We start from the raw sequence: 24,865 nt of genomic DNA on the forward strand, positions 1-24,865 counted from the left end.
TTAAATTATAAATCATATATATGAGAAACCATTACATATTTTAGAACTGTATGATTAAAAAAAAAAAAACTGTAAGCTAATGCATGCCATGTATAATTTGAACCATATAATTGTGATTATTTTTAATTGTACCCGTACATATGCACAAGACTACACACTAGTCGGTCATTAGTGAGAGATAAAAACAAAAACAAAAAATCTTTTGTATAAAACTCATATAATAATATACTATTTAAGAAGCATTTCTGCATTAAAGTCTTGTACTCCATACAAGTTACATAATTTAAAGAGCATAAAAATGGAGAAGAAATAATCTTCAATTTATTGTTTGGAGACTGTCCAATGCTAATATATAATTCATAATTTGAGCATAGTTCTTGTCTACTTCTTGAGGAAATTCTTGAACCAACGGGCAGAATGTTTAGGGTATCTTTTATTCCCATTTTTGTAGTCTACAAAGTTGGTTCCGAATCGAACAGTGTAACCTGAGGACCACTCAAAATTGTCCAACAATGACCATGCAAAGTATCCCTTAACATTTACACCATCCCTATATATACCAAAGAAAGAAGTGAAATCTAGTTAGAATTCTATAATTGTGTGTGTGTGTGTGTGTGTGTGTGTGTGAGAGAGAGAGAGAGAGAGAGAGAGAGAGAGAGAGAGAGAGAGAGAGAGAGAGAGAGAGAGAGAGAGAGAGAGAGAGAGAGAGAGAGAGAGCTATTGCACTTACTTGATAGCCCTATGAAGATACAAAAGATGTTTATGGTAATAGTCAATTCTTTGGGGGTCAACGAGGTCTTCCTTGAGCGACAAGGTGGCATTATTGAACTCATCAATTCCTATAAATATAGTTGGGGGAATTTAGCCTCAAATGGAAATCTAATAACTACCAATAACATACCGATTTTCATGAATTTATGGGATAATAAAAGAAAAAAGAAGTTAGGGGAAATCACCATTCTCAGTGATGTAAATTAGTGCATTGTGGTACTTCTTCTTTATGTAGAGCAAAAGGTCTCAAAATCCTCTAGGATAAACAAAGAGCCAACTTGAAGCAGCCTGAGATTTTTTACGGATACTAACGTAAGGGTATGTATGGCACCGAGCTCCCAAAGCCCATACAGGCCTTGGGCCCAGACCCATCTAGGCCCCGGGCCCAAGCCCATACCAGCCTTGGACGCAGGCCCGGCAGATAGTTCCCGTTACCTTATGCCCTTCTTAAAACTGCCTTAGGGCCAAAAAACAAGTTTTGGTTATCAGGCTCTCGGGGTTGACCGGTTAACATTTCCCGGTATAGCGCGTGAGTCAATACCCGGGAAGGTCATGATATGCACGGGAACGTGAGTCGCCGAACACAATCGATGAAAAGGGAGCCAAGTTCCAAGATCATAAATGCTGCACCGCCCTCTCACCTAAAACAGCCACTTTAACCAGATAATACTGGACCTTCAATAGAACTAACGATGAACATAATCATGGTCTCCCCACTAACATTGGCTATAAATAGAGGAAAGTTGGGAGAAGAAGGGGTTCAGAAAGATAGAGAGAAAATAGTCAAGGAGAGAGCTTTTCAACTGAATGTTGCTTTGAGTCTCTCTGCCGAGAACGACCCATTGTAGGAAATCCATAAACCCACTACAAATAAATTGTGAGCCCAAGGGATCTAAGGCCCAGAGTTCTTGTACTTGGTTCTTACAATTGGCGCCCACCGTGGGGCCATCCTACGAAGCTGTGGTTCGAGTGAGCCTCAAGCAAAGAAGATGTCTGAGGAGCGTTCAAGAGGGCACGTTCCGAGCAATTCCGCAGGATCTTCCCGGGGATCGACGTGGAGGGAGAGAAGGCAGAAGCGGCTGGAGGATAGGGAGCATTCAAGAGGAGAGGAAGGGTCCGGACTGGGAGAAGGATCGGACCAAACGCACCGGACGATTTCAAACGTCTCAGCACATCGGCAACCTGATGATAGAGACCGGGAGCTGGAGCGGTTGCGCAGATTGGTAATGGACTTGGAGCTGGAGGCAAGGGGTCGGCGCCACGAAAGGGACCACAACCCCCAACCCAGGAGGAACCGTGGCGAGGAAGGTTCCAGCCGACCTGTCACGCAACAACGCCGAGACCGATCCCATTCTCAAGAGTCACGTCGTCACCCCCGGGATATTCGTCGTAGACGGGACCGTTCCCGGTCACATGGGTATGATAACCAAGGGTCAGAGTCGCCAGAGGAGCAGCAGCACCACAACGCCGCAATGGATGCCATGAGCAGGGCCTTGCGGATGGCGGCCCGGTCTCCATTCTCGGATGAGATTGAACGGGCACCCATGCCGAGCAGATTCGCGCGCCCACCATTCAATTCCTATGAGGGGAGGACAGACCCCGTGGAGCATGTCAGTCATTACATCCACATGATGTCGTTGCATGCGCACAACGACGCATTGATGTGTAAAGTATTCCCCTCTAGTCTCGGCTCTACCGCACTGAGGTGGTTCAATGGGTTGCGGAAAGGTTCTATACACAGCTTCGCCGAACTGATTCAGGAGTTCGGCAGCAGGTTCGTAACATGCAGCCGAGTGCAGCAACCGGTCGACGCGTTGCTTTCCATGAAAATGAGGGTCGGGGAAACCCTTCGGAGTTATGCCAGCCGATACTGGGAACTCTACAATGAGATTGGTGGGGGAAACGAGAAGATTGCGGCTAGCACCTTCAGGATGGGGCTCCCCGAGGATTCTGAACTACGGGAGTCGTTGACAAGAAGACCCCCGGAGAACATGAGGCAACTGATGAGACGCATAGAGGAGTACAAACGCTTGGAGGATGACCGGCTGCAGAGCAGGGGGAAAGCCCCTTTTTCGGGGAGATCTCGGCAAAACATCTTGCCGCCAAAGCCGAAAAGGGACTTCAGAATGCAGGAACCCGAGGTGCAGTTCGAAGGGGTTAATGTGTTGTTTAAAGAGCCCGTACACAAGATACTGGAACGGATAAGGAACGAGCCATTCTTCAGATGGCCGAACAAGATGGGGGGCGACCCATCTCGGAGGAACCAAAGCCTATACTGCACTTATCACAGAGACAAGGGGCACACCACCGAGCAGTGTAGGGTATTGAAAGATCATCTCGGGCAGTTAGTGAAGGCAGGGCACCTGAAAGAGTTTGTAGCAGATTCCACTGACCGGGAGACCGAGCAAAGCACCCCACAGAGAAGGAATCCCCTTCCACCACCCCGGGGAGTAATCAACGTCATTCATGCCGCACCGAGAGGGGCAGCGGCGGCTAGGATGGTGATGACAGTGGCTTGCACGGAGGGAGAATCATCCAAGAAGCAGAAGAGGGCTGGACGGCTAGACATCTCGTTCGGAGAAGATGATTTCGAAGGAACCATCCAACCACACGACGACGCTTTGGTGGTGACAGCCCGGATAGGCGGATTCCTGGTGAAGAGGGTGATGATTGATCAGGGCAGTGGGGCTGACGTCATGTACCCGGACCTCTTCGAAGGGCTCGGGTTAAGAACCCAGGATTTGGCGAAGTATAACACGCCATTGGTCTCGTTTGACGGGAGAATTGTGATTCCCGAGGGGCAAATCTCACTCCCAGTGGACATGGAGGGCAAGGAGGTTGCAGTTACGTTCATAGTAGTCCGATCGTTCGCACCTTACACTGCAATCCTGGGGAGGCCATGGATTCACACCATGGGGGCTGTTCCGTCCACCCTTCACGTGAAAGTAAAGTTTCCTACTGAGTACGGAGTTGTAGAGGTAAGGGGGAATCAGCAGGTGGCGAAGCAATGCCTCGTAGCCGCGGTCCAGTGGGAAAAGGAACAGCTCGGCCAAGCTGAGCACGCCGAGAAAGAGACTGCATAGCAATTACAGATACCCCAGGAAAAGGGGGCGGACGTTGCCGAGGAGGTACTGAAGGTAAGAATTCTCCCAGATAGTGACAAATACTTCCAGATAGGTACAAGCATGAATGACCAGGAAAGGGCAGAGATGTTGCTGTTCCTATTGCAGAACATAGATGTCTTCGCGTGGAACCCGTATGAAGTGCCCGGCGTAGACCCCGAGTTCATTGTTCACAAACTCAATGTGGACCCATCATTTCCTCCGAAAAAGCAGAAGCCGAGAAGAGCGTCAAAGGAGCACGTCGATGCAGTAAACCTGGAGGTCCAGCGGCTGAAGGAAGCTGGGGCCATAAAAGAAATATTCTTCCCGAGATGGCTAGCAAACACTGTCGTAGTAAAGAAGAAAAGCGGTAAATGGAGAGTTTGCGTGGACTTCACCGATTTAAACAGAGCGTGTCCCAAGGATCCGTTCCCCATGCCCAAGATTGATCAATTGGTGGATGCCACGTACGGGCACCCGAGAATGAGTTTCCTAGACGCCTTCCAAGGCTACCACCAGATTGCCTTAGCACCCGAGGACCGAGAGAAAACAGCGTTTATATCCCCGAATGCAAACTACCACTACGAAGTCATGCCGTTTGGACTGAAGAATGCCGGGGCTACCTACCAGCGTATGATGACAAGGATGTTCCGGGAGAAAATTGGTTGCACGGTTGAGGTTTATATCGACGACATGGTAGTAAAGAGCAGAAAAGAGTCGCTGCATACTGAAGACCTTCGGGGAGTATTCGAGATACTACGGCGACACAGGTTGCGCCTCAATGCCGAAAAGTGCGCTTTCGGAGTGGGGGCTGGCAAGTTCCTGGGTTATCTGATCTCCACTCGGGGAATAGAGGCTAATCCCGACCAAATAGAGGCAATCAATCGCCTAAAACCACCGAGCAACCCTAAGGAGGTGCAGGTGCTCACCGGAATGCTGGCCGCCCTGAACCGATTCATCTCCAAGTTTGCCGATCGCTGCCGGCCATTCTATCAGCTTCTAAAGAAGTGGAAGGGGTTTCAGTGGGACGAGAGCTGCGATGAAGCTTTTCGAGAACTAAAGGAGTATTTGGCAAAGGCGCCGAGGTTGACGGCCCCGGAACCCGGGGAGGATCTGTTTATGTACCTAGCAGTGACCAAGCATGCCGTAAGTGCTGTATTACTAAGGGACCGGGGAGTGCAAATACCAGTGTATTACGTAAGCAAGACCTTGGTCGATGCCGAGACAAGGTACCTGCCTCTTGAAAAGCTGGTTCTGGCCTTGGTACACGCCACGAGGAAGTTACCACACTACTTCCAGGCACACACAGTGTTCGTCCTCACCGAGTATCCATTACAATCACTGTTGAAGAGATCCGACTTCACAGGACGGATTGCTAAATGGGGGACTCGGTTGGGATCGTTTGACATAAGATACCGACCTAGAAGCTCGGTGAAAGGGCAGATTCTCGCTGATTTCATCGCAGAATTCACACCTAAGAATGAAGGCCAGATAATCTGTAGTGCGGAGATTCGCCCGTGGAGGTTATTTGTGGACGGCGCATCGAACGCTATGGGGGCCGGGGCTGGTATTGTCATAATTACCCCTGATGGTATGCGACTAGAACATTCCTTCAGATTGGGGTTCAAAGCCTCAAACAATGAAGCCGAATATGAGGCCCTGTTGGCCGAACTAAGGGCAGTATTGCATCTGGGCGCCAGGGACGTAGAAATCTACTCAGACTCACGGCTGGTCGTTTATCAGATCACTGGGGACTTCGAAGCTCGGGATCCTCGAATGAAAGCTTATCTGAGTACGTCAAAGCAGATTATCGGTCAGTTTGAAAAGGTAAAGATATCACAGGTGTCCCGGTCGCAGAACAAGCATGCAGACTCTCTTGCTACGTTAGCCTCATCGGCTACCGAGGACACCCCGAGGCTTATCACGATTGAACTTGTTAGGGAACCAAGCATCTCTGTACAGACTGCCCTCAACCGGGCCGGAGTAGAAGTGGCGCAGGTGGCGGTGGCCGGACCAAGCTGGATGAACCCGATCATAGACTTTCTTTCTGAAGATAAAGTTCCAGAGGATGAGGCCGAGGCTAATAAGATTCGACGAATGGCTCCCAGGTACTGGTTGTCTTCGGACCGAAAGTTGTACAGGAGGTCCTTCGCGGGCCCTTACCTCTTGTGCCTGCATCCTGAAAAAGTTAAGGAGCTTCTAACCGAGCTTCATGGAGGAGTATGCAGCGGGCATGCCGGGGGACGATCTCTAGCACACAGAGCGATGACGCAGGGGTTTTGGTGGCCACAGATGCAGAAGGACGCCGCCGAGTACGTTCGGAATTGCGAACAATGTCAAAGGCACGCCCCGATGATCCATCAGCCTGCCGGACATCTAAATCCTGTCAGCAGCCCGTGGCCATTTGCACAATGGGGGCTTGACATCCTCGGTCCATTCCGCCGAGCAACGGGGAACCGCCGTTTTGTATTGGTGGCCGTGGATTACTTCACAAAGTGGGCTGAAGCTGAAGCCTTGGCCAATATCCGGGATACCGACGTGAAAAAGTTTGTGTGGAAAAACATAGTTACAAGGTTTGGGGTGCCGAATTCACTAGTGACAGACAACGGGCTACAGTTCGACAGCAACGCTTTTCGGACCTTTTGCGGCGAGCTCGGCGTCAAGAACAAGTATTCAACCCCGGCGTACCCCCAGAGTAACGGCCAAGCCGAAGCAGTAAACAAGACTATATTGAATGGGCTCAAGAGAAGGTTGGATGGAGCTAAAGGAAGGTGGGCAGAAGAACTACCCAGCGTCTTGTGGGCCTACCGCACAACCCCCAGGAGATCCACGGGGGAAACCCCATTTTCTCTGGCATACGGAGCAGAAGCAGTGATACCGACCGAGGTAAGCCTATGCAGTGCGCGGGTTGTTGGGTTTGACCCTGTACAAAACGCCGACCTTATGATGGAGCAGTTGGATTGGCTAGAAGAATGCAGGGAGGCGGCGACTGTGCGTCTTGCCGAGTATCAACAGAAGCTAGCGCAAAGGTACAACCGAAACGTAAGGACCAGGGAATTCAGTGCCGGGGAATTGGTGTTAAGAAGGGTAGTAGGGAACATGCGGGACGTAACTGCAGGGAAGCTTGCTCAGAGTTGGGAGGGACCATACAGAGTCACAGCCGTCGCAGGGGCAGGGGCTTACTACTTGGAGGACCTGGACGAAAGGCCGCTCCCCCGACCATGGAACGCCAACAACCTGAAGAAGTTCTACGCGTAACCATCGATGTAAGCCTAAACTTGTATTCTATGAAGATTAAGAGTATGATGAACTTTTTTGTCTTTGCTGCTTTTTCTTTTGACCCTGTAGCCACACACCAAGAGAATCTCCGAGCAGGTGCAAACCTTACAAACAAAAGCCTAAGGACAGAAACCTGACCCTCGGCTCAATCAATATCGCCGAGCAGGTGAAAACCTTACAAACAAAAGCCTAAGGACAGAAACCTGACCCTCGGCTCGATCAATATCGCCGAGCAGGTGAAAACCTTACGAATAAATCCTAAGGACAGAAACCTGACCCTCGGCTAGATAATATCGCCGAGCAGGTGAAAACCTTACAAACAAAATCCTAAGGACAGAAACCTGACCCTCGGCTCGATCAATATCGCCGAGCAGGTGAAAACCTTACGAATAAAGCCTAAGGACAGAAACCTGACCCTCGGCTCGATCAATATCGCCGAGCAGGTGAAAACCTTACAAACAAAAGCCTAAGGACAGAAACCTGACCCTCGGCTCGATCAATATCACCGAGCAGGTGAAAACCTTACAAACAAAATCATAAGGAGGGAAACCTGACTTTCGGTTCGGACAAAATCACCGAGCATGTGTGAACCCTGCAATTAAATCAATGAGGGCGAAAAAATTGATTCTCGGTTAAAATCAAACGTCCGGACAAACGGAAACTTTGCAAACAAATGCTCGAAGGACGGAAACTCAATTCTCGGTTAAACCAAAACCTGATAAAAACCTGACCTTTTTTTTACAAAAACAAAGTCCAAATAGCGCTCTCAAAACTACTCACAGCTCCGCACAACAGGTTCTCGGGGGTACATTCTATTGAGCGGCCATAGCATTGGTGTGATTCAAACAGGGCACAAACGGATATAATTTCATTCAACCAAATTGAAAAGAAAGCGGACTTCCAATTAAAAGAGTAAAAGCAAATTGTTCAGTCACCACAGCCCGGTGACATAGGCAAATAAAACCAATAAATTAAAACAAAGGTTCAATCACCACATCCCGGTGACATAGGCAAATAAAACCAATAAATTAAAACAAAGGTTCAATCACCACATCCCGGTGACATAGGCAAATAAAAACGAAATAAAAATAAGCTAAAAATAAAATCAACTAGGGGGTTGAGTCGGTGGTGGCACTTCCTGTTGGACGATCAGGGAGAAAGGCTGGGCCTCGTCAAGAAGTTCCTGCACGGTCGGTGTGCTCGTAGCCTCCAGTTCCTCGGGCTCGGCATGAGAGTCTATTTGCTCGACCAACTCCCTCATACTGGCCGTCTCCTCCTCATCTGGAGCAGCCGGGACGTTCTGGATGGCTGGTACAGGACTCGGAAATGGAATCTGGCCGGGGTCTCTCAGCGGCGAATCTTCAGGAACTCCCATTGCTTGAAGAGCAGCATACCACCCGGCCTCGAAACCCATATGCCGAGCCCGAGCCACCACCGGCTCTGCGGAGTTCTCGGCGTCGGCGAAGCCCACGTCGTACCACTTCTGCTCCGCGGCCGCCAAGCCCGCCCTGAGATCAGCTATCTCCTCGGCATGAGAAGTGTTGAGACTGAGGGCTTGGGCCAGTTTAAGTTCAGTCTCATTTTGCCTGGCCAGGAGGTCAGCACACCTCTTTTCGGCAGATGCTCGGAACTTCTCCGCGGCAGTAGCCTTATTCTCGGCAGACTCAGCAATCTTGGCCTTTTCCTTTGCCGTTTTTACTGCTGCCTCCCGCGCCGCCTTCTCGCGCTCATTTTCCTCGTCAAGCTCCCGTGCCCGGGCAGCCACAATGTGAGCTAGTTGAGCGGCCTAGCAAGCGTGAAGGTTAGCAAAGTGGCAAAAGGAAATTCACATGGAGTAAATAGACAAAAGAATTACCGCAATGGCGTGCCACTCTAACCGGCGCCCCACGGACTCCTCGGACCCGTCCTCAAAGGCGTGCACGTCCTCGGGAAGTTGGAGAGCTCCGGCCAAGGTTTGGGCAATGCGGCCGCCCTCGCCCTTATCCCATATCCGAACAGAGGCCGTTGATGGCAATGGTTTGCCATCCAGAAGGAACTTTGGCTCCCACGCCGGAGCCACTTGGGAGGAGGATGCGCCCCCCGTGCCGGCTTCGGTCTGCGGCTCGCGGATGACAATCCCCCCTGTTGGTCGGGGAGGAGTCCGGGCAGAGGCGTCCCCCGGGGCCGTGGAATGTGGCTCGGCCACTTTCTGTTTTTTCCGGGCACGTCCGGACTGCGAGGTTGGTTGAGGTTGAGAAACTGGACCCCGACCCTGGGTAGGCGGGGGCTGGTTGGTCGGCCGGGCACCAGGCACGAACCTGTCTAGGGTCATTGTTCGCCTTGCCACCATGCTTACACCGGGCTGGATCGCTTCAGCTAGCAGGTTAGCCGCGTCTGTCACTTGCTGTTGATGCTCGGCGGGTGGATCCTCGTGATGGGTCTGCTCTTGGGCTTGGTCCCCTTGTTGTATAGCTTCGTGGGCTCTCTCTCTAAGGCGCCGGGATACTTGCTCCGCGGAATCGTCTCGAAGGGGAACTCGTTCGTCCGCGGCAGTGAACCGCCTACCAAATTCCCTCGCTTCCCCGGTTGTAAGCTTCGGCGGCAAGAAGTTCACGTACCGGACGTCTATGTACGAGAGCAGGGGGCTGTCAACTATCAACGCCTGCTTGAATGATTGCCAAGTGGAGTAAACTGGTTCCACGCCGAGGATCAGGTGTGAGGCCCGGAGTTGCCCGTCCCAGTGCACGTAGATCTCGGAACGAAGGACGAAGTTTAAGTCGTTGACGTGGACGGCTCTGAGGTCCTGAGTAAACACTTTGCCGTCTGCAGAAGAACAAGTAACACGTTAGCTTTTAACAATAAAAGATTTTCTTTTACTCAAACAACTATAAGAAGGGGAAGGTACGAACCCACTTCACGCCGTGTGAGGGGGCAAGGGATCTCCCCGGCAAACCAATTGCCGCGCACCCTGACAAACTCCCCGGCGGAGTTCCTGTTCGAATCGGGTAGGCACGATATCAGCCGTACCCGAGCATCCCTTGTCTTTAAGTAGTAATTTGTGGATTTGCTCCCACAAAGGCTGTACATTTGGTTAATATCATGGTGGTCTAGTTGTAAGTTAAAGGTATGGTTCAACTGGCCGACACAACTAACTACCCGGTAAAAATTGGGGGGAAGCTGGTCGGGGCACAGCCCATAGTAGGTAAGTGTGCTTATCAGGAGGGGATCTACCGGGAACCTAACCCCACCTTCTAAGATGGACATCAAAGGGAAGAAGGCCGTACCATGCCCTCGGTGGAGTTCCATATCACTCTCATGGCAGTAAGCCACGTCCACGTCACTGAGGATACTAAACTTATTCCTAAAGTTGGCCAAAGCAACCGGGGTATCTAGAAGGTAAGAATAACCCATTTATAAAGCCTAAAACTACGAGAATAAAATCAAAGAAACAAAGCTGAAGGAACAGGAAGGGAAAAAGAGACTTACGTTGGGTTCTAAGGAGGAAAAGAGCGTTGAGCAAGCAAGCACACAGAAATGTGGTCGGCAGAGAGTAGGCGCTAAAAATCAGAGGCAAAGGAAAAGTGGAGTGACGTTTGGAGAAGAACTATTTATAGAGCCAGAAGAAATGAGGAGAGAAGAAACGCTTGATCAAACAATAAATGGGCACAGCAAGCGAGCGACCCAGCAAATGCCAGGCGTAACTGATTTGCGCACCGCTTCGGTTCACGAACCGTCAGGCAATAATGACGTCTGCGCCTGGCGCCGCGGAACGGCGCGTCTTTTGAGATGGCTATTAATGAGAAATGACAGCCAGAAGTCCCAGACTAAAAGATTCCCGAGGTCAAGAAGCCCAGGCAGCTCCTTGATTCTCCTCGGCAACCGAGTATGAATCAAGGGGGGGCTATTGTACGGCACCGAGCTTCCAAAGCCCATACAGGCCTTGGGCCCAGACCCATCTAGGCCCCGGGCCCAAGCCCATACCAGCCTTGGACGCAGGCCCGGCAGATAGTTCCCGTTACCTTATGCCCTTCTTAAAACTGCCTTAGGGCCAAAAAACAAGTTTTGGTTATCAGGCTCTCGGGGTTGACCGGTTAACATTTCCCGGTATAGCGCGTGAGTCAATACCCGGGAAGGTCATGATATGCACGGGAACGTGAGTCGCCGAACACAATCGGTGAAAAGGGAGCCAAGTTCCAAGATCATAAATGCTGCACCGCCCTCTCACCTAAAACAGCCACTTTAACCAGATAATACTGGACCTTCAATAGCACTAACGATGAACATAATCATGGTCTCCCCACTAACATTGGCTATAAATAGAGGAAAGTTGGGAGAAGAAGGGGTTCAGAAAGATAGAGAGAAAATAGTCAAGGAGAGAGCTTTTCAACTGAATGTTGCTTTGAGTCTCTCTACCGAGAACGACCCATTGTAGGAAATCCATAAACCCACTACAAATAAATTGTGAGCCCAAGGGATCTAAGGCCCAGAGTTCTTGTACTTGGTTCTTACAGGGTAAAACAGAATGTGTTTATCTTTAATTACAAGATAAAAGTTAAAAAAATTAAGATATTCATTATGTCAATGATATGACATCAACCATATTTATTACCGCGTCAATTTAAAATGATTTTTTTTTCCTATATATTTGATTGTAGCTTTACTATTTTCTTAATGAAATTTCTAGAAGGCTAGGCCATTGAGTAACATCAATATACTGAAACAAAAATGTGGTTTGTCTTTTCCCTCTAACTACTAGAACAAAAATGTTGATATGTATTTTGCTAACTTGTACATACCGGTGGACCAATGGGGATCCCGTTCCGTGAAGCTGCAAAAACAAGAAGAAAAAAAATGGTCATGTTATTATTACCATATTAGATACATAAGAAACTCATAAGCATGGCTTCGGGTGTTGAATTTGTATGTACTAGTAAGATTAGCACTTGAATCTGTCAAGAAACTTGCTCTATCACCATTTGGTTGAGGGGCATAAGCTGCATAATTAGTAGTATAGTAGTTTAATCCTATAAAATCAAACGACCCTTTTACCAGTTTGGATTGCTCTTTGGTGAACTTGGGTAATCGATCTTTAACGAGAGATCTCATGCTTTGTGGATAGTCACCATTTATCAATGGGTTCAAAAACCTGCAACAACAATGAAAATTTTAAAATTTATGCATATTATTAATTTATTAAATTTGTACATACTTAAGTTGAATAAATTCTAAAGAAAGAAACCAAAAAGGTGGTGTGATTCGATTGGAAAGCAACAGCTTCATCTTAATGGCCAAAAAAGAAAATTAAAAGAAATATTGTGCGTTTGGATGCATAATTGGGTGATTGCTTATTTGCTAAAAGTATAATTAAAAAACAAGGGGGTAAAAATAACTTTTTTAGGGCGTAGTCCATCAAATTAAGCTCAAAAGTCCTAAAAAGTCCTTTTTATTTTATTTTATTTTTTGGGACTTTGCCAAATGAACCCTTAGGTCAAACAACATGGAAAAGGAAAAGGAAAAGGGAAAGGGAAATTAAACTTTTTAGTACTTAGGCACTGAAAAAGAATTATTTGACCACTAAGAATGAGTGGACCCTCCAAAGTCCAAAAGAATTATTCTTTTTAATAAATAAAAAGTTATCTATATCAAATTAGATAAATTTTGTACATTTATTAGAATTTAAAAAGATATAAATTTCATTTTAGGGTTGTTTTGTAGACGTAATTATTTTGATAAATTTTATATTCACTATTATTATGAATGATGACTAATCAGCAATAGAGGTGTTAAGAAGCTATAAAGCTATTTTTAACACCTCAAACTCCAAAAAAAAAATGCCCAACATCAAGTGCCAAAGCTAAATTTTTTTTGGCAACTTGCTATAGTGAACTGCCAAGACTAGCAGTTTATAGTAACAAGAATGAATGAAAAATATATATTATTTTATTATATTTTTTAGGTTTTTGTGGCAGAGGAAGTGAAAGAAAGTGAGAAAAAATTAATAAAAAAAAATGAATAGTATTTGGATGATGGAAAAATAGGAGAATTGATGCAAGGTGTGTTTTGAAATTGTGTGTTAAAATAGATAAAATAGTTTTTTAAGTTGGTAAATGCTAAAGTTTTTAGCTCTTCCGACATGAATGCTCTAGTATTTAAAAAAAATTAGGACTTAAAAAAAAAAAAATGTATATACACAGGTGCTACCTATCCCCAAGCACAATTTCCGGATCTTGCCCCTGACTTCAGTATATAATTAATTATTTGGAGATCTACTTTTGATTTTCCCTTCATTTGGGTTGAGAAATTTTGTGATTTGGGTAGGATTAACAAATTTTACACACTAATTACGTCCTTCAAATGGCAAGTGCTGAATTAGAAAATGTAAAACAAAAACCATAAAGGCATAAAGCATAACTTACCATCCCAACATGAAATCCACAGCACGTTCCGCAGCCTTCTGGTCTCTCTTTGCATTAGAGAATGGCACAAACCAGTGACTCACAATCGTTATCCGTATCACTCCTTTCTGTGCTGCCTGCATGGTGAACATTTTTTACACTCAAAGATCATGCATGAGATTTTGTATATTTATCAAAGTTAAACTTCATTACAATTGTTCAAAGCAGTCTCAGAAATTGCTATTCATATGTTCTTGTATCATTTGTAAAGCAAGTTTAACCAAACATTTAGGAGTTATTTAAAAAAAAAAAAATTATAATTTTGATATAGTTACAATGGAGAGGGTGATTTAAATCCTAAATGTCTCCAACTAAGACACAAGGCGATATAAATTGAGGTACAAGGCTTTTGACATGCATTTAATACCATTTAGTATAACTTGAAAAAAAAAAATTGGTTTTAATATGTTAAAGTTTTGTAAGTCGAACCTGATATTTTTTCTTGCACAATTCAACAGCAGCTGAATGAGAAAGCAGCTCATGGTGTGACACCAAATATGGCTCTGTCCCTGAATCCCCACCAGTGCAATTTAGATTTTGCCAAGCAGAGCATCGACCTGGCGCTAACGCTTTTGCTGCATAACCACCATAGCTATAGCTCCATGGCTCATTTAGTGTGATCCAATGCTTTACCCGATCGCCAAATTCCTTGAAGAGAAGTTCCGCATAGTCCCGGAAATCATCACTGAATATTAGACGCGCATATTAGGCACCACCGAAGAATGGGCCCCATTTATTAGGGAGATTTGAAATCCATACATGAAATGTCAAAATAATGGAAAATTTTAAAACTTTAATGTTTTGACACAAATGGTAGGTTCTCACTTTAATATCGATGTCCTCAATCTTTCCTTTTATTTTTAACCCTAAAATTGGAGTTGTTTAAAATCATAATTACATATTATGTGGTTAATATATGTAAAACGTCTATAATTGGATGGAGAAGTTGGATTATTTCGTGATTTTTTTTTTTTGGGGTAATTTGTTGGTGAATCATTCACTTACACAATTTGTGGACTTAGGAAACCACCATAATCATCTTCTAAGGCTTGGGGAAGATCCCAATGGAACATTGTTACAAAGGGCTTTATACCTGCATTCAGTAATAGAAAAATAAAGTGTGCATTATAAAAAGTTAAATAAGTTGATGACATTTTGGAATTTTAATATTGATTCTTGACCTTTGCCCAGAAGCCTATTGATGAGCTTGTTGTAATACTCGATTCCTTCCTGATTCACGCCGCCACTTAGTTTTCCTTCTAAAACTAGTCCCAAAAATGAGATTGTTAGGAACATAATGTAGTCACAAAACAACAGTCAATCCACTCCAACTTAAGATGTGTATTTGATGGTACCCATTTTTACGTCTTTTTCAGCGTATGGATCTAACCTTTTATGAGATCATGAAAAAGATAATCTTACTTGGCAGTACTCGAGACCATGAGATTGAGAATCTGTATGCATCTAAATTCATCTTTTTCATAATCCGAATATCTTTCTGCAATGTATAATCACAACATATATAAATTGTTAGAAAATTTTGAAAAAAAAATTTCTTATATTGTGATTATCTTTTATTTGGTTAGATATGCTCAATAATTAGAAAAAAAAAAAAAAAAAAAAAAAAAAAAAAAAAAAAAGCATTTGGCAAACATAATTTGGCCCTAAAAATGTAGAAAAGTCAAGACACAAAAATTAAAAGCTAATTAGGATCTGTTCCTCAAAAAAAAAAAAAAAGGGGGGGGGGGGGGGGCTAATTCGGATCTAACAAATATATAATATAATTTATTAGTGAAGCCAAGATTTCAAGTCGGGCGCAAGTTTTAAATAAAATATTTTAAAATATAACCTAAAAAATATCAATATTACAACAACAACCAAAAAAAAAAAAAAAAAAAACAATTATAATTTTCTTACCTAGTTTAATTTTCGCAATGGCTATCAATCTTTTTTCAAATTTTTTGAAAGTTTTCTTCTGACAGAGGGATTGTAGAAAGATTTGTCAAATCTACCTCGATACAAACTAGTTTAGAATTCAATTTGGACTCATTATTATGCTCATGATTAATTCTTCATAATTTTAATTAACTACATATATGTATTTAATTTCACAAAAATAAAGAAACAAAAATAACCTGTTAGGACATATGTGATTCAATGTTAGGAACATATGTCACTATTTTATGTAATTGGCTAATCCTTTGATAAAGTGTACTTTACTTGTAATTGGGTAGATCTAGGATGTGTTTAATGTTTCAAGAAACAAGGTTTCAAGTCAAGTGTTAAAGTCATGCAAGTCTGTCCAAGAATCAAGTGTGAAAGTGCTGCTCATTAAAACTCAACAACTATCTCGACAGCTAGCATCTATCGAGACTTAGAGAGCTGTCTGAATCCCGTGGCTCGACAGCTGCTCGACAAATAGGTATCTGTTGAGGTTTATGAAACTCAATTTTTCAGGACTATTTTTCATCCAATCTGTGAGTATGTGTTTAGGCTTTCTTTTCTTACAACCCTAAACATATATAAGGATTATTTTTAAGGGCAGTAAAAAGTTACGCACAATTGCACAAGAGAAAATTGCACAAGTGTGAAGAAGAATGTAACTGAAAACCTAGTTTGCCCTAGTTCTTCATTCTCTTCAAGAGCTGCTGTGTTTTGTACACTGTAGGGTTTTGTGACCAAGCAACTTTAAGATCTTCATCGAGTGATGAACAAAAGAACTTTGCAGCCAACATCCTTCTCTAGTTGGTGATTGAAGTCGCATACTGAGATTCGTGCAATTGGTTAGTCACGTACTGGGAGTCATGCATTGAAATGAGAGATCATCATTATAGAACAAGTCCAATTAGGTATTGGGATAAGGGTTCAACTATAGGTCGGTATAAGGTACCAAGATTTATTTACTTGTAACTGCTTGTTTTGATAATAGTGGATTCTCAGGAGTGATGACCTTAAAATCAACCGATGGGGTTTTTGCCTTGTAGGTTTTCCCTATTCGTAAACAAATCACCGTGTCAATTTAATTTCCGCTGCATACTTAGTTCAATTGGTGATTTGTTTGTGTTACCACATACATTGCATGTTAATTTGATTTGGCTAATTAATCAATTAATTTATCACAAGGGATCAATACATTTTTGGCCTATCATAACCAATTCGTAATTGCTAAAAATCAAGCAAAAGAAGGTTTTTTTTTTAAAAAAAAAATCATTCAAAGCAAAAGTCTAATCTACTTGTATAAAGTTTTCACACGAAACAGCATATATACCCTATAGTAATGATATTGATCGTTAGCAACATCTCCACTGCTTCCATCCTTTATCCAATCTGCAATTTCATTGTAAGTTAATACTGCATTTAGGGAATATATTTTTTTTTCTTTTACTATTTAAGAACTAGTAATTAGAGCCATAAGAAAAATGGAACTAGTTTTGAAGGAAACATAGGCAGAGCGAGGAAAATGAAGAAAAATAAATACCAAAAGGTAGAAATGTGAAGTTTTACGTTTTACGTCATTGTCGTTGTTGTTGTTGTTCTTCTTCTTCTTCCCTTTTTTTTAATCAATCCAGGATAAGTATCCATCATAGTCTCATAGATCTAGTTAAAATAAATAAATGGTGTAAATATTGTTGGGTCATCAATATTGAAATAAATATTATCTTGATTTTTTTTAACTTACTAATAATGGAGCAAAATCTAAATAACTTATTGTTATATTATTTTGATATATCTTTTTAAAATTATTAAACAATTTAGTGATGAATATTTTCATCGTCAAGACATTTGTCGACCCGGTTTGGTATGTCTTAGGAGACGATATAGTACATACAGTGATGAAAAATTTCGTCACTATAGGCATTGTTTGTTGTAGTCTTGCATCCATTACAAATCAATGATTTAATTTGTAATAGTTGTACATTCCTTGAGTTTAGTAGATTTGTGAGAAGTATTTTTTTAGTTGGCTTTATTTAGTGACAAAAGTTGTTGGTATTGCATTTTATATTTGATATATTTTTCCTAAGTTTTAATGTAATTTGGGGTAAATGTACTTGAGCCCCTCCCTCAACCTTGGAAAGCTGCTTCAATTAGAGATCTCACAATCTAGAGGCGAGCAAGAGGTGACCTAGGTGGCCCGCGAGCTCCACATGGCAGGTGGTCTGGATGAGAATGCAAACGTGCATCTCGCGACCCCCACGCGACCTTAGGGGTTCACAAGGTCACAAATTGCATGATCTTTGTACTCTGCATTCTAGACTGCACCTGTCCAATACACATCTACTAGCACACACACATAGTTGTGAGGCATGGCAAGGGCTTCATATAAGGGTGTCATAAACCCTAGAATCTATAGAAGAGAAATCCAAGAGAGAGGCCTATCATAATGTATGAAGAGAGAGAGCCATTTTGCTTTGAGAAAAACCAATCCAACCTCTGTTTTCCATCTCCTACATTGTTTTGATTGAGATATTGTAAACACATTCCTCACCCATAAACACAAACCTTGTGAGTGAGAGAAAAAGAAGGGACTCGGAGCAATCCGTTACTAACTCGAGCTTAGAGGGTTCAAGTACATGCACACAATAGTTTTACAATGAAGTTATTACTAGTTCTCATCTCGGTCCACCACTTACAACACTTTATTACCAACCATTAATAGCTACCCACCTAGGTGTGAAAATATTGTGTTCATAGCTTAATACACGTTAATAAATCTTTAAAGAAATTTAATCATGAAATGAATGAAATTGAGAGGCCTTGAAATAAAATTTTCCAGAATTAAATTTCATCTTGATAATGCATAATATTTCATTGGAAATTCATACTTTCGGGTTTCATATTGTTGGAGAGAGAAAGAAAAAGTGACCTGGATGTTCATGAGTGTAAGTGTCCCATATACTTGGTCCTCTACCATCTTCTTTTGCTGCACCTTCATACTAGAAGTTTGAAATAACACACATGTGCATATAATAATATTGACATATGCTTGACATCCCCAAGACATTTGAAAAAAAAATATATATATATATATTTATATGATACAAATTAACATAGAGAGAAGTGTGATTTAGTTACCTGATAGGACGATGATGCTGTCCCAAAAATAAAGCCTTTGGGAAAACTGGTACGGTTGAATGAAGCAATGTCATGGCTTGATGAAACAGCAATGACATTAGTCAATAAGCCAAGAAGAGCTAGGAGGCCTAAGCCTGGATAGCCTTGAAATGCCATATTGATTTTGGCTTTTTTTGTGTAGCACTAGGTAGAATCTGCCAGTTTTTTTTTAAAGAGGAGCACTACATAATCTTATTTATTTAAAAAAGATAAAAATAGAGATGAAAGATTAAAAAAAGAAAAAGAAAACGTGGAAAAGGACAAGCAATATGTTAGGTATCATAGCTGTCCTTCAACGGATTGTTTGGCATTCTATGTAACTTTGACCATTTACATCAGCTCCAGGAAAAATTGATATATTTTTACATAAAAACCTCTTCTTCTTCTTTTTTCTATTTCATTTAACCACATTTTCAAAACAACCAAATCAAATTATCTATTTTAAAATCTATTTAATTAAAATATCAATTTTAATAATTATTTCTCTCTTCATCACTGTTAAGATAAGATAAGAATGGGATTAAAAGATACGTACAATCTATCATACACTCATGTATTGTTTTCATTTAACAAAAAACAAAGAAATAAATAAAAAACAAAAAAACTAAGTGCCTCACCAACAAGCACTCTAAACCCAAAATTTGGAGAGCAAACTCACAAAAAAGTGCTCTAGCAGTCTCTCTAATTCACTATTCATTAGCAAAAAATTGGTTGCTAATGAACAATATCTCTCTAAGTTTGATGACCTACTGTTCATGAGCAAAAGAATTAATTTGAATAAAATATTCAACTAACAATTAAAATTTTTAATTTTTACTCAATAATCACAACGGTAACAACAGAACTATTCTTGATCTTTTCTCTCAAACATCCCTAAACTCAGTCTCAATCAAAATACAAACTCAAATCACAATTTTAAAACTAATCAAATTAGGGGAAAAAAAAAAAAGCAAAGCTAACCCATCTGAGCCTCGGTGGGAAGGAGGACATGCAGTGGTGGGAGGAGGACTAGCAGAGGACAAGCATGCGTAAACGCCGATTTAAAAGGTTGTTCTCTCTAGCCTTTGACATCCGCCGTCGATCTTTGTGTTTGAGAGAGAGAAAGAAAGAGAAAGAGCTTCTTGAATGCTTTGGAGTAGAAGAAGTGGTAGAGAAGATCAGAAGAAAAGAAAAAAGAAAAGTGAAGATAGAGATAAGGGAAATAATGCATGTGTGGAGGAGAAAAAAAGAAACGTGTGGATGAAAAAAGAAGAGACAAGGGAAAAATAAAATAAAGAATAAGAAATTAAAATTGAGAAATGCTACCACAATATTTTCATAATAAATCTTAAGTCATGGGTTGTTAGTAACTAATACTGTACGGCACCGAGCTCCCAAAGTCCATACTTCCCTTGGGCCCAGATCCGTCTGGGCCCCGGGCCCAAGCCCATACCGGCCCTGGATGCAGGCCCGGCGCCGAGCTTCCAAAGCCCGTACTGTCCTTGGGCCCGGACCCTTCTTGAAACTGCCTTAAGGTAAAAACAGGTTTTGAGCACAATGTTCCCGGAGTTTTTCCGGTTATTCCTTCCCGGAAGAGCGCTTGAGTCATGCCCGGGAAGGACACGATATGAACGGGGACGCGAGTTGCCGAACATAATCGGCGCAAGTGGAAACAAGTTCCAAGATCATAAATGCTGCACCGCCCTTCCACCTAAACGGCCACTTTAACCAGATGATACTGGACCCTTAGTAGCACTAACGGTGATTGTAATCATGGTCTCCCCACTAGCCTTGACTATAAATAGAAGAAAGTTGGGAGAAGAGGGGGTTCAGAAAAATGGAGAGAAAATAGTCAAGGAGAGAGCTTTTCAACTGAATGCTGCTTTGAGTCTCTCTGCCGAGAACGACCCATTGTAGGAAATCCCTAAACCCACTACAAATAAATTGTGAGCCCAAGGGATCTAAGGCCCAGAGTTCTTGTACTTGGTTCTTACAATTGGCGCCCACCGTGGGGCCATCCTACGAAGCTGTGGTTCGAGTGAGACTCAAGCAAAGAAGATGTCTGAGGAGCGTTCAAGAGGGCACGTTCCGAGCAATTCCGCAGGATCTTCCCGGGGATCGACGTGGAGGGAGAGAAGGCAGAAGCGGCTGGAGGATAGGGAGCATTCAAGAGGAGAGGAAGGGTCCGGACTGGGAGAAGGATCGGACCAAACGCACCGGACGATTTCAAACGTCTCAGCACATCGGCAACCTGATGATAGAGACCGGGAGCTGGAGCGGTTGCGCAGATTGGTAATGGACTTGGAGTTGGAGGCAAGGGGTCGGCGCCAGGAAAGGTACCACAACCCCCAACATAGGAGGAACCGTGGCGAGGAAGGTTCCAGCCGACCTGTCACGCAACAACGCCGAGACCGATCCCATTCTCAAGAGTCACGTCGTCACCCCCGGGATATTCGTCGTAGACGGGACCGTTCCCGGTCACATGGGTATGATAACCAAGGGTCAGAGTCGCCAGAGGAGCAGCAGCACCACAACGTCGCAATGGATGCCATGAGCAGGGCCTTGCGGATGGCGGCCCGGTCTCCATTCTCGGATGAGATTGAACGGGCACCCATGCCGAGCAGATTCGCGCGCCCACCATTCAATTCCTATGAGGGGAGGACAGACCCCGTGGAGCATGTCAGTCATTACATCCACATGATGTCGTTGCATGCGCACAACGACGCATTGATGTGTAAAGTATTCCCTTCCAGTCTCGGCTCTACCGCACTGAGGTGGTTCAATGGGTTGCGGAAAGGTTCTATACACAACTTCGCCGAACTGATTCAGGAGTTCGGCAGCAGGTTCGTAACATGCAGCCGAGTGCAACAACCGGTCGACGCGTTGCTTTCCATGAAAATGAGGGTCGGGGAAACCCTTCGGAGTTATGCCAGCCGATACTGGGAACTCTACAATGAGATTGGTGGGGGAAACGAGAAGATTGCGGCTAGCACCTTCAGGATGGGGCTCCCCGAGGATTCTGAACTACGGGAGTCGTTGACAAGAAGACCCCCGGAGAACATGAGGCAACTGATGAGACGCATAGAGGAGTACAAACGCTTGGAGGATGACCGGCTGCAAAGCAGGGGGAAAGCTCCTTTTTCGGGGAGATCTCGGCAAAACATCTTGCCGCCAAAGACGAAAAGGGACTTCAGAATGCAGGAACCAGAGGTGCAGTTCGAAGGGGTTAATGTGTTATTTAAAGAGCCCGTGCACAAGATACTGGAACGGATAAGGAACGAGCCATTCTTCAGATGGCCGAACAAAATGGGGGGCGATCCATCTCGGAGGAACCAAAGCCTGTACTGCACTTATCACAGAGACAAGGGGCACACCACCGAGCAGTGTAGGGTATTGAGAGATCATCTCGGGCAGTTAGTGAAGGCAGGGCACCTGAAAGAGTTTGTAGCAGATTCCACTGACCGGGAGACCGAGCAGGGCGTCCCACAGAGAAGGAATCCCCCTCCACCACCCCGGGGAGTGATCAACGTCATTCATGCCGCACCGAGAGGGACAGCAGCGGCGAAGATGGTGATGACAGTGGCTTGCGCGGGGGGAGAATCATCCAAGAAGCAAAAGAGAGTTGGACGACCGGACATCTCGTTCGGAGAAGATGATTTCGAAGGAACCATCCAACCTCACGACGACGCTTTGGTGGTCACAGCCCGGATAAGCGGATTCTTGGTGAAGAGGGTGATGATTGATCAGGGTAGCGGGGCTGACGTCATGTACCCGGACCTCTTCGAAGGGCTCGGGTTAAAAACCCAGGATTTGGCGACGTATAACACGCCATTGGTCTCGTTTGACGGGAGAATTGTGATTCCCGAGGGGCAAATCTCACTCCCAGTGGACATGGAGGGCAAGGAAGTTGTAGTTACGTTCATAGTAGTCCGATCATTCGCACCCTACACCGCGATCCTGGGGAGGCCGTGGATTCACGCCATGGGGGCTGTTCCGTCCACCCTTCACGTAAAAGTAAAATTTCCTACTGAGTACGGGGTTGCGGAGGTAAGGGGGAGTCAGAAGGTGGCGAAGCAATGCCTCGTAGCCGCGGTCCAGTGGGAAAAGGAACAGCTCGGCCAAGCTGAGCACGCCGAGAAGGAGACAGCATAGCAATTACAGATACCCCAGGAAAAGGGGGCGGACGTTGCCGAGGAGGTGCTGAAGGTAAGAATTCTCCCAGATAGTGACAAATTCTTCCAGATAGGTACAAGCATGGGTGACCGGGAAAGGGTAGAGGTGTTGTTGTTCCTGTTGCAGAACATAGATGTCTTCGCGTGGAACCCGTATGAAGTTCCCGGCGTAGACCCCGAGTTCATTGTTCACAAACTCAATGTGGACCCATCATTTCCTCCGAAAAAGCAGAAGCCGAGAAGAGCATCAAAGGAGCACGTCGATGCAGTAAACCTGGAGGTCCAGCGACTGAAAGAAGCCGGGGTCATAAAAGAAATATTCTTCCCAAGATGGCTAGCAAACACTGTCGTAGTAAAGAAGAAGAGCGGTAAATGGAGAGTCTGTGTGGACTTCACCGATTTAAACAGAGCATGTCCCAAGGATCCGTTCCCGATGCCCAAGATTGATCAGTTGGTGGATGCCACGTACGGGCACCCGAGAATGAGTTTCCTGGACGCCTTTCAAGGGTATCACCAGATTGCCTTAGCACCCGAGGACCGAGAGAAGACAGCATTTATATCTCCGAACGCGAACTATCACTATGAGGTCATGCCGTTTGGATTGAAGAATGCCGGGGCCACCTACCAGCGTATGATGACAAGGATGTTCCGGGAAAAAATTGGCTGCACGGTTGAGGTTTATATCGACGACATGGTAGTAAAGAGCAGAAAAGAGTCGCAGCATACTGAAGACCTTCGGGGAATATTCGAGATACTACGACGACACAGGCTGCGCCTCAATGCCGAAAAGTGCACTTTCGGCGTGGGGGCTGGCAAGTTCCTGGGCTATCTGATCTCCACTCGGGGAATAGAGGCTAACCCCGATCAAATAGAGGCAATCAATCGCCTGAAACCCCCGAGCAACCCTAAGGAGGTGCAGGTGCTCACCGGGATGTTGGCCGCCCTGAACCGGTTCATCTCCAAATTTGCCGATCGCTGCCGGCCATTCTATCAACTTTTGAAGAAGTGGAAGGGGTTTCAGTGGGACGAGAGCTGCAATGAAGCTTTTCGAGAACTAAAGGAGTATTTGGCAAAGGCGCCGAGGTTGACGGCCCCAGAGCCCGGGGAGGATCTGTTTATGTACCTTGCAGTAACCAATCATGCCGTAAGCGCTGTATTACTAAGGGACCGGGGAGTGCAAATACCGGTGTATTACGTAAGCAAAACTTTGGTCGATGCCGAGACAAGGTACCTGCCGCTTGAAAAGTTGGTTTTGGCCTTGGTACACGCCACGAGGAAGTTACCACACTACTTCCAGGCACACACAGTGTTCGTCCTCACCGAGTATCCATTACAATCACTGTTGAAGAGGTCTGATTTCACAGGACGAATTGCTAAATGGGGAACTCGGTTGGGATCGTTCGACATAAGATACCGACCTAGAAGCTCGGTGAAAGGGCAGATTCTCGCTGATTTCATCGCGGAATTTACACCTAAGAACGAAGGCCAGGTAATCTGTAGTGCGGAGATTCGCCCATGGAGGTTATTTGTGGACGGCGCAGCAAACGCTATGGGGGCCGGGGCCGGTATTGTCATAATCACCCCTGAGGGTATGCGACTGGAACATTCCTTCAGATTGGGGTTCAAAGCCTCGAACAATGAAGCCGAATATGAGGCCTTGTTGGCCGGACTAAGGGCAGTATTGCATCTGGGCGCCAGGGACGTGGAAGTCTACTCGGACTCTCGGCTGGTTGTTTATCAGATCACTGGTGACTTCGAGGCTCGGGATCCCCGGATGAAAGCTTATCTGAGTACGGCAAAGCAGATTATCGGTCAGTTTGGAACGGTAAAAATATCCCAGGTAGCCCGGTCGCAAAACAAGCATGCCGACTCTCTTGCCACGTTAGCCTCATCGGCTACCGAGGACACACCAAGGCTTATCACGATTGAACTGGTAAGGGAACCAAGCATCTGTGTGAAGACTGCCCTCGACCGGGCTGGGGTAGAGGTTGCGCAAGTGGCGGTGCCCGGATCATGC

General features: G+C 44.8%; 1 pseudogene; it reads right to left on the reverse strand.

The window, feature by feature from the left end:
- Positions 1–200: 200 nt before the first annotated feature.
- On the reverse strand, positions 201–19,875 carry LOC126718637 (beta-glucosidase 12-like; annotated as a pseudogene).
- Between the last annotated feature and the right edge of the window lie 4,990 nt (positions 19,876–24,865).

This window comes from Quercus robur, chromosome 1 (genome assembly GCF_932294415.1).
Source record: "Quercus robur chromosome 1, dhQueRobu3.1, whole genome shotgun sequence".
In the NCBI taxonomy this organism is placed as follows: Eukaryota; Viridiplantae; Streptophyta; class Magnoliopsida; order Fagales; family Fagaceae; genus Quercus; species Quercus robur.